Below are 12,041 nucleotides of genomic sequence, written 5' to 3'. Positions count from 1 at the left end.
TCTAAGGTTCCTTCGGAAAACCGACGGCAAATGCACCTGCAACAGTAACGACGAAGACAACCCTGAGCATGTACAGTAACTTCCAGTGCCCGATCTACAAGGAGCAAAGGAAAAAGTTAATCGACGCTGTGAATAGGGCCAATGAACTGTGGCCCTGTCATCTAAAAACTCTAATGAGCAACAAAGACATTTACAAAGCTTTTACGAACTTTGCTAAAAGCATTAGGGCTTTGGATTAGCCCTTTAACAGGCCCTCTGTAATATATTTACCTTTTATTACCTGTTTTCTGTTATAGCAATTTAGCTCAACGAAAAATTTTCTTCTGTAATTTCGACCATGTATTATTTTGTTCTACTACATTAAATGTACTCTTTGTAGTTTAATTGAAATCTGTTTACTGTATGTATTGTTAGCTTTTAATACCTCATCTTGCACTTTTGTTTAATGTAACTATATCATGTATGTTGAGTAACTATTTATGTATTTATTTGTTTTCTGTATTCAATAAATGCGGTGCAGACGCCCCTGAGGCCCCGCGACCTTTCCATTTCCATACTTTCCTATCATACTTACTTTCACCTTCATCTAAACCCTTCTTACGCTAACTTTAATTCTTCTTTCCTTTTCTCGTTCTTGGGCTATACCACTGAGTGCGGCCCATAACCACTTCCCTCATGCTTAGAATTACCAGATTTAGAATAAATATCATTCTTACCAAGAGCTATAATGACCATTCTCACTCAGATTCTTGTCTCAACCCCAGGAAGCTCTTTAAGTATATATATATATATCTGTATATATTAGCAACATTAAAGCTTTCTTCCTACTTAACTTTTTTGGGACTATTTTAGCTAATATAATAATCATATGTAGACATCCTAACAATCTTATCCAGATTCACATTGACAAAATTATATCAAATAACTGTCTAGCTCTTTGGAGAGAGAAGAATTCATGATTGTCATACATCAGATCATAAATACAAAAAACTTAAAGAAGGCACATTTAAAAAAACCACCACCAAGCAACACTTGTAGAAAATGTCACATTAAAATACCCAAAACTATTCAATTATCACATTATGTCACAAACTTTTAGCACACACAGACTGCTATCATATACGGTGGTACCTTGGTTTCCGTTTGTAATTATCTGAAAACAATCTGTGAAATCTGAAACCAATGAAAACCAAGGCAGTTATTTCCATATGAATCAATGTAAATCCAATTAATTTGTTCTAGACACTCCAAAATACATACCAAAAACACATTTTATAGAGACTAAATAGTGTTTAATACTAAAAAAAAAAAAAATAAGAAATTAATATAAAATGAATATAAAAGACTAATGTAAAGAATAAATGAACATTTAACATGACATTTCCCATGAAGGAGCTGGAAGGAAAGCAATGGAATTGGACATATTCAAGATCTCAGCATCAATCCAGTGAGATGTTGTTTGAAGTGACGTAACTGCTGGTGTTTTCTAGAGAACACAAAACGCTGACTGTCAGGAATTTCGGGAGAAAAACAAGATGTCATGTGATGCGAATGATGTGGACTTGCGTTAAATTTATTTTTGAACTTATTTAATGAGAACAGCTTAATGAAAAATGAATATTTTGAAAAGAGAGATAGGGATGAAGATTTTTTAAATTTCCATAGGAATTTTAAATAATTAGATCAATCCTAAGATTACACTTTAACAACTAAAAAAAATTGTGATATCTTCCATAAATATACTTATATATTAAAATATTCTATTAGTGTACTAACCGAATATTAATTTATTCGGGGTTTATTTAGCAACAAATAAATTAAATTCAAAATTTTCAACACAAAATAGAGCTCTTATGAGCCTCATGGTAGCTGCCACTTTGTTTGCTGGTGTCATGCACCGAAAAAGATACTTGCAGTTTGGTGGAAGAACACTGGCAGCAACCGGAAGTTATCTGAGATTTTGAATACGTCCATTGCTAGATGTGCAAGGTAATGCTTACACAACGAGAAACAAGTCCACGCTGAGCAGGAAAATGCATGGTTTTGTAAAATTAGCAGTGAGGTAATGTGGGCATGCCAACTAAATCTGAGGCAACTGACGACAACCAAGACAAATTTTTTGTGAAAAAAAATTGCTGAAAACTGAAACTGATGAAAACCGAAGTATCACTGTATATAACCAAACAGCAAACATGCTTCAAAAGCTTTCACACAAACACAAACTACTACACAACTAAGAACCATACTACAAATACATATTATAGAGTAATAAGTAACAATACAAGCAGATTTGCATTGCTTTTACAATTTTTAGACAAATCACAACCTTTCCTAAAATCACAATTTAGAAAGAACTGAACATCATTTACAAGAAAGAAATGTTAATACTGCCTAATATTATAAGTATCATTACAGTATCTAGTAATGTTTCTTTTTCTTTAGAATTAAGCACAAAATTGATATAGAGAACTTATCATACAGGAAATAAGAAAAAAACACCTTTAAAAATCCAGCAAAAAATTTTTACTAATAAAAACTTTTTTGAATGAGTTTTTACCGATCTTCATCAGTTAAGATGACACAGATTGGAAAATAGAACATAAATTTAAAAATAAACGTTAAGCAGAATTCTAAAATAAATATGTAGATACATAACTGAAATCGTAGTTATGAATAATAAATAAATAACTACAGAAATAAATTAAACAATAAAAAATAAAAAATCTCTAATAAATTAATATTCATAAAAAGACTGCCAATGCGGTAGCCAATCTGTTGGCGTCCTTACGGTTGATGCAACCCGTTTTTTTTTTTTTTTATGTGTTTTAAATATCTCCAATTTTTCTAGATATCTCACAGTAATTATATTTGATGCTGGTTTGATGATAGAACTCTGCTCCCATTGCACTTGAATGTTCGTATGATGTGTGTAAGTTTCCAGCGCTGTGCTAGAGATTTTTTATCAATAGTATATTTATGTTCTTTAAGCCGTTGCTGCAAGTTGTGCCTAGTGGCACCTACGTAGACCAGCCTTGATCCGAAATGTTGATCGATTATCGGTATGGAGTAAATTCCCGCAGTCGAATTATGGTTATACGGTTGTTTATAGTTCCTTAGAATTCTAAATATCATTGGGTTGCGTTGATATATAATCTGGAGATTACCAGCTCTGGCCACTTTCTGATGTATTCCTCTTAAAAAGGGGAAATAATTTACAACCATCCTTTGTTTCTGGACCCCCGAAGCATTGTGACAACTTGCAGTTTGAAATGTTGTGATAAACTGAATTATTTCTATTGGATAACCTTGTTGTTGTGCAATATTTAAGATGTAACATAGCTCTGTTAACGTGCCATTTATGCTGGTACAATGTATATATGCCCTTCTTATTAAGGATTTGAAGGCTGCCAATCTGATGTGGAAAGGATCCACAGAGTTATGTGGAATTAAAATGGGCTGAAAACAAAGTTTCCTGTATACTTTGGTGCAAATTTCACCATATTTGCAAGATATGGAAATGTCCAAAGAGTTTACAGATGTTTTGCTCTCCTGGTCTAATTGTAGGAATAATCCATAGGGATTATCATTGATCGCTGTTAAAAATTGCTGCAGGTTTGGTTTTCTATTCCATAAGATAAAGATATCATCCACATACCTTGCATATACGATAATAAGGTGTTGGAATTTGGATAGAATTCTGTTTTCTAATTGTCGTACCACCAGTTCACATAGAATTGGCGAGGTGGGACTGCCCAGGGGCACCCCTTTTTCCTGTAAGTATACTTTGTTCTCAAATTCAAAGAATGAAGTATAAGATACAAGATGCACCAGTTCTAGTATATCTTATACTTCATTCTTTGAATTTGAGAACAAAGTATACTTAAAAGTATACTAAGAATTTACTCCATACCGATAATCAATCAACATTTCGGATCAAGGCTGGTTTACGTAGGTGCCACTAGGCACAACTTGCAGCAACGGCTTAAAGAACATAAATATACTATTGATAAAAAATCTCTAGCACAGCGCTGGAAACTTACACACATCATACGAACATTCAAGTGCAATGGGAGCAGAGTTCTATCATCAAACCAGCATCAAATATAATTACTGTGAGATATCTAGAAAAATTGGAGATATTTAAAACACATAAAAAAAAAAAAAAACGGGTTGCATCAACCGTAAGGACGCCAACAGATTGGCTACCGCATTGGCAGTCTTTTTATGAATATTAATTTATTAGAGATTTTTTATTTTTTATTGTTTAATTTATTTCTGTAGTTATTTATTTATTATTCATAACTACGATTTCAGTTATGTATCAAGCAGAATTCTAAAATAAATATGTAAACGTTTATTTTTAAATTTATGTTCTATTTTCACAATCTGTGTCATCTTAACTGATGAAAATCGGTAAAAACCCATTCAAAAACGTTTTTATTAGTAAAAATTTTTTGCTAGATTTTTAAAGGTGTTTTTTTCTTATTGACTATTTTTATTCAGTTGAAAGAAAAAATATATTGATCATACAGGAAAACTTTTTGAAAAAAGTAGACTTTATTTTCTATTTTTCACGAAAGGAAATGCATTTTGGGCCATTTGCTCCTCATCAGTCTGTAATGTATAATAATGTTAAAACTGAAATGGTATCTAAAGGTGATCACTGGAATAACTAAGTATTTAAAAAACATAGGGATAGAACAAAAAAGGAAAAACTTGTTAAAATATAAAAAAATTGGCAAATATAGAGGTAAAAGCATTAAACCTTTAAAATAAAACAACAAAAACTTTCTAAAATGCGACATGTTTTTAAATATTCAGTTCTACATTATTATACATTAAGGATTGATGAGAGGCAAATGGCCCAAAATGTATTTACTTTCATGAAAAATAGAAAATGAAGTCTGCTTTTTCCATCAAAAAAAGTGTTCCTTTATGATAAGCACAGAATTGCTATAGAGAACTTAATTCTAAAGAACAAAAGAGAGTAAAGAAGCAATCAAGTTCTTAAAAAAATGTTTAGTAAGTTTATTGAAATTTTTGATATTTTTGTGATACTGAGGATCTTGAAATTAAAATCAACATTTGATACTGTTAATGTGTTCAATGAATTTTTGACATAACTTTATTATTATTGTAACATAAATATCAGTTCATATGGCAGTTGTAATTTATTTATATTTTAAAATTTTAGAAATTAATATTTTGATATTATAAAGTTAAAAAAGATCACATAATCCAGCTGAAGAGGGTGAGAAAATACTGACATGCATTCTGGTAGCACGAAGTGTTAATTAAAAAAATGAAAAGGTATGTGATCTGTCTAAAAATTGTAACAGTAATACAAATATGCTTGTATAATTACTTATTACTCATAATAGACTATAGACAGAAAGCTTATACTGCACATTACAGACATTCTTAGAAAGGAATACACACAAAATATACTATGACTGAATCATAATCATAGACTAAATAATCTATCAAAATACCAGACGACATATTTATTGACAAACAAAACAAAATCATAAACAAGTATCCTTCATATAACACAGCACTTCTACAACACAGTTTTGCTCTAACACTAAAAATTAGGGAAATTCCTCATACAACATGGTTTCCGGTTTTACTCTAACATATGTACATGCCACATGATCAAAACTAAATCTGAAAAAGTGAGGTTACACAAAATTAGGGTTCTATCAAGTATCAAGCCTGGTCTTGAGGTCAAGCTTGGTCTTGAGTAATTCCCATGACTTAATGGAAAAGAAAGAAATGCATGTTATTCTTCAATATTTTTGTATGTAAGCAAATCCATGACAATATTTATTAAGTTGAACTATAATATATTTAAACAATACGAATAATTATAAACAAGAAGTTAGTAACAAATATATATTTCAAATATTGAAACAAGCAAAAAAAATCAATAAAAAGAAATTCTTTTCCCAACTAAGGACATACAATTAATTAAATCTCCCCAGTTAGGGATTGCAATTGCTGGATCCCTCATCCAGCAATCCAGCTGGATCCAGCGCATTCTTCGGCCTGCTGAATCCAGTACTTTGTGCTTGATCCAGCGCTGCGGATCCGCAAATACTCAATTAACTTTCTAAATAATTGCGAAAAAGTCTAGACTGCAACTAATAGTCGTCGCGTTGCCGCTTTGCTAACTACTAGACTGCTACTAATTACTTACTCACTACTTTACTAACACTAATAATTAAATTACTCATAAATAAACTATATCTTAATCCAGCAAAATTTAATAAAATAATAACGTATTCAATCGCTTTTAACGATCTTCCTCTGTTACAAAAAAATACATTAACTATAGAACATAAAATGTGTTTCGAATAAATATAAAAAGAATAGTGCTTAATTACATCCCATTTTTTTTAAACAAGATACATAGATGTACTGCCAGGTCTGATAATTTTCGTATTGTATACCGACGTAATCCCACTGTTTTCAAACTTTTAAGAAACGATAAAAAGAAAGAGGATCGGAATTCAACAACGGGTATATATTCGGTGCCTTTACACAGCCAACGTTTCAATTCCAAGCTTGTTTATGTGGGTGCAACGATGCGCAGTTTAAAACAAAGGCTCAAGAGCACAAATATACAATCAGTAAGAACCTTGACAACACTGCGCTGCCATCATACGCAAGAGAGAAGGATGTTAACGTTCAATGGGATCAAGCGGCAATTATAAAAACGACGACGAATAGGCAAACGGTCAAACATCCTGAGAGATTGGAAATCTGCAAGGCGCACATGACAACTGGTTGTATAAACCGTAGAGATGCGGACTCATTGTCTACCATGTGGAGATCCTTTTACATTAATTAATGTTTAAATATAAAATCAATTATTAAAACCAATGGGATCGGTGGTAATATTAACACACTAAAAATAAAAAAATTTTTAGTTAAATAACAAGTAAAAATTATACTCTTTCCATTTCCGACTTCGAGGATTCTATGAGCCAAAACAGGACAAACAAATAGCAAGGAACAACAATTATTTTATTAATTTATCCAAATGCATTTCGCCATCCAGGCCTCATCAGTGGATACATCAGGATGTTATTCGTTGATTACGTTTTATACCCAACAGCCGTTCCCAGCATGCATCAACAATCAATCCAGCATTCAAATTAAGTAAATTTACATGTTCGGCGATACAGAAATGTTCTACAATTTTTCTTTCTAAGTTATTTTCTATTCTATACAAAATTTTAGTATTTTTTATATTTATATTACAATTAAATTTTTGGCAATGTAAAAACCATGCTGATTCCGTTCTTCTCAGTCTAATGGCTGCCTCATGTTCCCGTACTCTCAACTCCAATCTTCTTCCGGTTTCTCCAATGTAATAGTTTGGATTTCTACATGTACATGACATCCTATATACGACACCGGCGATTTTAAATTGGTCTCTGGGCGAATTTTCACTGTTCATTATACTAATGATGTTAGACATCTTATTCTTTTGACTCGCAACTAGGCATACAGAGAATTTTTTAAAAATTGGTTTATATTTTTCAAAAACTTTAGCAACATAAGGAACCTTTACATAAGAAATATCTTCTATGCTATTTTTAACATTAAATCTACGTTTTAAATATAAATTGTACCACTTACAGAGGATATGTTTCGGATAATCATTTAACTGAAATTTTTTAAACAATTGTTTTACTTCGATGTCTATGTTTTCTTGCTGGGTTGTTCGATTTAGTATTTTCCTCAATTCCATAATAAAGACATTCCTTTTATTTTCTAAAGGACAGTAAGATTTAAAGTTAATGGTTTTACCATTATTACATAGTTTTTCATACTTACTAAATGATACACTTGTTTCTTCTCTTTTTATAGTGACATCTAAAAAATTCATTTTATTTTGTTGTTCATCTTCACTTGTAAACTTTAAATTTTTATGTAATCCATTTGCATATTCTTCAATGTGTTTGGATGAAACTGTTTGAGAATCATAAACTATTATTATATCGTCTACATATCTTGCATAATATTTAATACCTGTTAGACTTGAAATTCTTTCATCTATTTTATTCATATAGTTATCAGCCAATTTTGGTCCTATAACCGATCCCATGGCAATGCCTTTTTTCTGCCTATAATATTCTGTAGAAATTTTAAAGTAATTATTATTGAATACAAATTTAACAAGTTCTATTATATATTCAGAGACGTTATATGTTTTAAGACTTTCTATTATCATTTCTAAAGTGATAGATGGGTACATAGACTTTATATCCAAACTCATAATACGGAAAGATTTTTTATAGTTACCTTTTAGCAATCCGTTAATTAGTTCTTCTGTATTTTGAATACTATAGGTTGATTTCTCCATATTCTGAAAGAGGTTTTTCAAAAAACATTCCAAGTTATACAAAACAGTTCTTCTAAAATCTACAAGAGGTCTGCAAGCATTACCAGGCTTATGTGTTTTGATTCTTACATTTAACTTAGGCTCTCTTACATTATTAAAGTCCAGAATATTTTTGACTTGATTGGCTGGAATTTTATTCTTGTATTTTTTAATTAATTTAGTAAGATTGCTTTTAATTTCTTCAATAGGATTTCCTGATAATAATTCATAGTCATCCGATGAAATTATTTCTAATTTTTTGGATAACAATTCCTCCTTTTTAATAATCACCAATTGCTTTGATTTATCTGCCATGACTAAAGAAATATGCTTTTTATTAAAAAATTTAATTAATCTTTTCATTTTTTTAGCTATTTTAACAGCTTTTTTATCTATAATATAACCACTATTCTGATTTTCACCTTTAAATTTATTTAAGTCCTTACTTATGGCTGTTCTTAGTTTGATTTGTTCTTCTTTACTTCCTGGAAGTTTCCTTATTGCATGTTCTATTTCCGCAATTATTGGCATGTTCTTAGACTGCATTGGAAGATTCATACTCGTACCTAAAGAGAGGATTCTTAAATAATCACTTGGTATTTCAACATCAGTAAGGTTAATTATTGACTTCTTAATCCATTCTTGTTTCTCAACTGCAGTAGGATAATCAAATTTTTTGGTTAGTTTAACTTGTTTGTTTAAAATATATTGATCATGGGGATTATTTTGTATATTATTATCTCTATTATATTTTTTTAAAAACTTACATTTCTTACGTAAGTTGTAAATCTCTTTATCTTTCTTTTTAATTGCTGATCTTATTATTGATTTTTCTATTTTCATTACATCACCCATTCGAAAGTTTACAAGTGAAGATGAACAACAAAATAAAATGAATTTTTTAGATGTCACTATAAAAAGAGAAGAAACAAGTGTATCATTTAGTAAGTATGAAAAACTATGTAATAATGGTAAAACCATTAACTTTAAATCTTACTGTCCTTTAGAAAATAAAAGGAATGTCTTTATTATGGAATTGAGGAAAATACTAAATCGAACAACCCAGCAAGAAAACATAGACATCGAAGTAAAACAATTGTTTAAAAAATTTCAGTTAAATGATTATCCGAAACATATCCTCTGTAAGTGGTACAATTTATATTTAAAACGTAGATTTAATGTTAAAAATAGCATAGAAGATATTTCTTATGTAAAGGTTCCTTATGTTGCTAAAGTTTTTGAAAAATATAAACCAATTTTTAAAAAATTCTCTGTATGCCTAGTTGCGAGTCAAAAGAATAAGATGTCTAACATCATTAGTATAATGAACAATGAAAATTCGCCCAGAGACCAATTTAAAATCGCCGGTGTCGTATATAGGATGTCATGTACATGTAGAAATCCAAACTATTACATTGGAGAAACCGGAAGAAGATTGGAGTTGAGAGTACGGGAACATGAGGCAGCCATTAGACTGAGAAGAACGGAATCAGCATGGTTTTTACATTGCCAAAAATTTAATTGTAATATAAATATAAAAAATACTAAAATTTTGTATAGAATAGAAAATAACTTAGAAAGAAAAATTGTAGAACATTTCTGTATCGCCGAACATGTAAATTTACTTAATTTGAATGCTGGATTGATTGTTGATGCATGCTGGGAACGGCTGTTGGGTATAAAACGTAATCAACGAATAACATCCTGATGTATCCACTGATGAGGCCTGGATGGCGAAATGCATTTGGATAAATTAATAAAATAATTGTTGTTCCTTGCTATTTGTTTGTCCTGTTTTGGCTCATAGAATCCTCGAAGTCGGAAATAGAAAGAGTATAATTTTTACTTGTTATTTAACTAAAAATTTTTTTATTTTTAGTGTGTTAATTAATGTTATTAACGGACAATGCTGGTTTCATTGGATCTTATATAGGCTACAGAGTGTTTTTTTTTAAACTGACGGTACTCAGAGACATCTGTAGAGCAATCTAACAGCCGAACTGTCGCCAAATTTGGGAAAGTGACTAAGGACGACATGGGAAAGAGATTCCGCGAAGAAAAAAGTAGTACCCAAATTTTCCGGTAGGGGTGGATTTGGCGCTGTTGTAGCAAAACAGCTAAGAATCTGCATAAAATCCAGCTGCAATTAACAAACACACGAATGAATAATCAGACAGAGGTTTCAGTGTAATAATGAAAGTTTAATCAGCAAATAACCTTTTCCCTTTTTCAATGTGATCACCGTCCTGCTGGACAACTCATTGCATCCTGAACACCATGTTTCCTATGGCCGAACGAAACATGGCCGTCCGCAGGAATGTTCATCACAGTTTGAGAAATGTTGTCCTTCAAAGTCATCAAGTTTGGGACACTACTAAGATAGACCTTGGACTTTAAGTAACCCCACAGAAAAAAGTAAGATGGGGTTAGATCCGTGGAGCGAGGCGGCCATGCAAGTGGAAAAAAGCGACTGATGACCCTTTCTTCAGTGAAGTGCTGGTAGCTTTTTCGCTACAACAGTGCCAAATCCTCCTCTACCGGCGAATTTAGGTACTACTTTTTTCTTTGCGGAATCTCTTTTCCATGTCGTCCTTAGTCACTCGCCCAAATTTAGCGACAGTCCGGCTGCTAGATTGCTCTACAGATGTTTCTGAGTACCGTCAGTTTTAAAAAAAAACACTCTGTATATATTTTTTCCGCTATTTATTTTGTTTGTTTATCTATATTTTGTCCGTTGGGCGTTTTCCGTTAATTTTCATATTTATTCTGAACACATTTTATGTTCTATATTTAATGTTCTATTTTTTTGTAACCGAGGAAGATCGTTAAAAACGATTGAAAACGTTATTATTTTATTAAATTTTGCTGGATTGATAAAGGTGTAGTTTATTTAACTTATTTTACTTTCAGTACATAGTTTTACATACCTATAAATAACTACAGACTAATATGTAGAGTCTATATATATGAAATCTGGTAAGACTGATAGCCACTTAGCCACTGATTATCCGTCCTTACATTATTATAATATATTAATATAAATTAATCAGTAGAATTACCTTTGCTATTATTTAACTTAAAGATTACATTATAGTTATAATCTAACTAAACATTTAAAGTTAATTATCTCTATCTCAAATGTTAAACCGAACCAAAGTTAATTTTACTACCTAAATGTGTAAGAAGTTTTACTGATTTATAGTGATCAGTCTAAATAAAAGCTTTTAAAGTATTTTTTTAAAATGTTTTATTTCATTAAAAAAACATAAATTGCAGGATAGATAGATAGATAGATAACATTTTATTGCACCAAAAATACATCCGCGCTGGATCCAGCTGGAATGATTTCAATCCAGCAAAAATCCAGCTGGATTCAAAACACTGCTGGATTGCAATCCCTATCCCCAGTATCAACTTGATTCAAAAACAAAAAAGTCACCTCTTACAAGTTAAGTGCTTCACCTAAAATAATGCCAGACAATTCAGTCCAAAGTAGATAGCCTTCACACATACAGTCACTTTCGGGAGTGACTTAATGACAAAAATTGAAGTTAAGTCTCACATTTATCCTAAGGTTGATGTTATATCGTTGCCAGACCTGGACAAGAAGGATGAAAAGGGCAATTTTGTGTACAAGCTATCTTTTGAA

At 31.2% G+C, this 12,041-nt stretch overlaps 1 protein-coding gene and 1 long non-coding RNA gene across 5 annotated transcripts in view; one reads left to right on the top strand and one right to left on the bottom strand.

The window, feature by feature from the left end:
* The window catches only part of LOC136981827 (muscle M-line assembly protein unc-89-like), a 79,077-nt gene that overhangs the window by 26,591 nt on the left and 40,445 nt on the right, over positions 1 to 12,041 (top strand). The gene's annotated exons all lie outside the window — the stretch shown is intronic.
* Positions 7,846 to 8,197, bottom strand: LOC136981816 (uncharacterized). Its single transcript, XR_010881774.1, has 2 exons — positions 8,041 to 8,197; positions 7,846 to 7,980 (listed from the first exon to the last, which is right to left on the bottom strand). It is a non-coding gene; the product is annotated as an uncharacterized lncRNA (long non-coding RNA).

Source organism: Centruroides vittatus, unplaced genomic scaffold (genome assembly GCF_030686945.1).
Source record: "Centruroides vittatus isolate TY-2023 unplaced genomic scaffold, ASM3068694v2 contig_796, whole genome shotgun sequence".
In the NCBI taxonomy this organism is placed as follows: Eukaryota; Metazoa; Arthropoda; class Arachnida; order Scorpiones; family Buthidae; genus Centruroides; species Centruroides vittatus.
Note: the sequence above shows the minus strand (reverse complement) of the source record. Positions and strands in the feature narration are given on the sequence as shown.